Here is a 2,613-nt window from a genome sequence, read left to right as displayed (position 1 = left end):
GGCAATAGAATAGAATGGATTCCTGGGATCCAGCCAACAATATTGCTAGCCTCATAGCTGTTCTAGATAGTTGTATTTTTCCTTATTCTAGGTGAGATTGTCGCCAGGGAAGGGACACAAAAGTCACCTATTTCCACTAAATGAACATGACCCAAAGTGGTGACAGGATGGGAACTTTGTGCATATCCATGCTGTAAGAAATATAGAGGGCTCTTATGTGCCTAGGGGTATGATATCTTTGACTCAATGGCTAAGAGCAGAGAGTCTAAACAGACTGCTGGGATTTGCATCCTGCCTCTGCTGTATGACCCTGAGCATGTTACTTAAATACTTTGTGCCTCAGTTTCCATAGCATAATATTAGCACTCACTACATAAAGCCAGCGGCAAACCAAATGATGTTATGACTGTAAAGTGCTTAACACGGTGTCTGGGGTGTAGTCAGTGTTCAGAACGTGATAGGAATTATTAGTACAATAACACTGATGACCAGGGTTTCAGTATTTGAGGCTCATTGTTGCTCCTGGCTTATTATTTTACCTTTGACAATCATTTACTACTCCTCTGCGTGTGTTCTGTTTATAAAATCAGCATTTCTATCAGAATTGTGAGATATAAAACTGGGATTTAACTGCTTGTGCCCACTTTTGGAGAAATTCAGCAACTTATCATGTCCAGGCATTGTTTAGCTGGAGGCAAGTACGAAGAAATCCCTTTATGTCCTCTTAGTCTGTTTGTCATTTGTTTTTTTTCCAACTCCTAGAATAAGAGAATCATATCATGGGAGGGATGTCGAGGCTGAAATATTTAGAAATAGCATTGATATTTATCTCATCCATAAGGTAAAAGTTTTGGTGTAGACAGGGAAATTAACACCCAAGTATAGGTTTTTCTAATCATTGACTTCATAATTTACTTGGGTCCCACAGAAGCTACTACACATGAACCAAAATATATTTGTACCTTCTCAGTTTGACTTCCTGACAAATCCCTGGTGATTTACTTTGTAATTGGGGCCAGAATTTGTCCTATTTAGGTAAAAATCCTCAGTTTTCACATAGGAACTATTAGATTGCCAAATTATCCCCATCTCCAGCTCAAGTATTAAGTGTGTTGCTTCTAAAACCATAGACTATTTCCTCCATGGAAAATGTTATTTGCCCCCATAAACTCCTTCATAGTTAACAATCCAGAATATATCTTCTGTAGATTCCGTGATGAACTGATGACTGAAAGGAATTGGTTAAATGCAAAATCCCAACGATGTCATCTACTTTGTGTTTTTCTTGAAGCCTAGATTGTCTCCTAGTTTTGGATTTTCTATCGTGACAGTCTACGGAAAAGCAATTATTTTAAAAAGATGCACTAGCGCAGGCTAATCTCTATCTGCCAAGTGGAATTCAACGCTGGTGCTTGTATGTGGGCTTGTGATCACAAAATTAAATAATTCTTACATTAAAAGAGCTCTCAGTGTGACTTCTTTTAGAGGAGGCCTGAACAGTGACAGAAAAGAGTTCCGGCTCTTTCACTTATAACTGCGTGACCCTGGAAAGTCACGTCACTTCTCTGAATCTCAACTTTTTCCTTTGTGAAATGAGGTGATAAAATGTGGCAATAAGCCAAGCTAATGTGCATAACTTCCAGGCACAAAGTAGTAATTCAAAAAATAATAACTATTAGGAGGCTTATTATTCAGCCAACAAGCAACTTTAGAGACATAGAAGAAGTTATGTCAAGACAATGACCCAGTAATAAACGAAGCGATTTACTGACTCAGTTGTTCAGTGTTCAAGTAAGCACGCGTGGATTGCTTATTTAATGGGTTTACAAGGTTTATGTTGAATAAGGACCCTGGTTTCAACATATTAGATCTGGGCGAAAAGGCATTAAAAAAGTTAGCAACATACCTCTTCCAACATTAAGTTCCCCACATCTTTAGAAGTTACGTTATCGAAGAGAGATACTTCTCCTTACATGATGTGTAAACTATTCCTCGTGTCGGTCTTTTGGTACTCACAGTAAGATGAGCTCCTTGCTTTTCTCAAAACCCCGATCCCTTTTTTTTTTTTTTTGTGAGGATGAAGTTTATTTATCTTTCTCCTTGTTACATTCTTCTTATTTTAATACTTCAGGTGTACCATTGCCATATTGTAGTACAGAGTTATTAGAGAGGTTTCATAGGTGGAGGATAGAAATGACAAAGAGAAGAGCTGACATTGGATCAGACTGACAATCAAAGGCAAGAGAAAAGTCCATTTCAAAGCCATTTAATGCCAAGAGAACTAGAGCTCTGAGACCAATGATGAGTCCTTAATATAACATGAAAGTTTTACAGTGAATTATTGTTATATATTATACTCAAAAAGGGAATTGTTTTAAAAAATCAAGAGAAAATTATACCTAGGAATTTCTACACGCTATAAATTTTATTCTAAATCGTGTGTCTTTTAGAAAACATTAATTGGTCATTAATACATCTTTATGCACAGATGCTTAAATAAAAATTTCTGTTGGCTGGAACAAATTGTCCAACTCTATGTCTGATGATTAATTGATAAATTAATGAATAATTTAGCTGTTCAAGTCCATAAGGACATAATCAAGGTACAATGCC

This window comes from Leucopleurus acutus (assembly GCF_964270905.1).
Source record: "Leucopleurus acutus genome assembly, chromosome: 15".
NCBI classification, from domain to species: domain Eukaryota; kingdom Metazoa; phylum Chordata; class Mammalia; order Artiodactyla; family Delphinidae; genus Leucopleurus; species Leucopleurus acutus.
The sequence above is the reverse complement of the archived record's forward strand: the minus strand, read 5'-3'. Positions refer to the sequence as shown.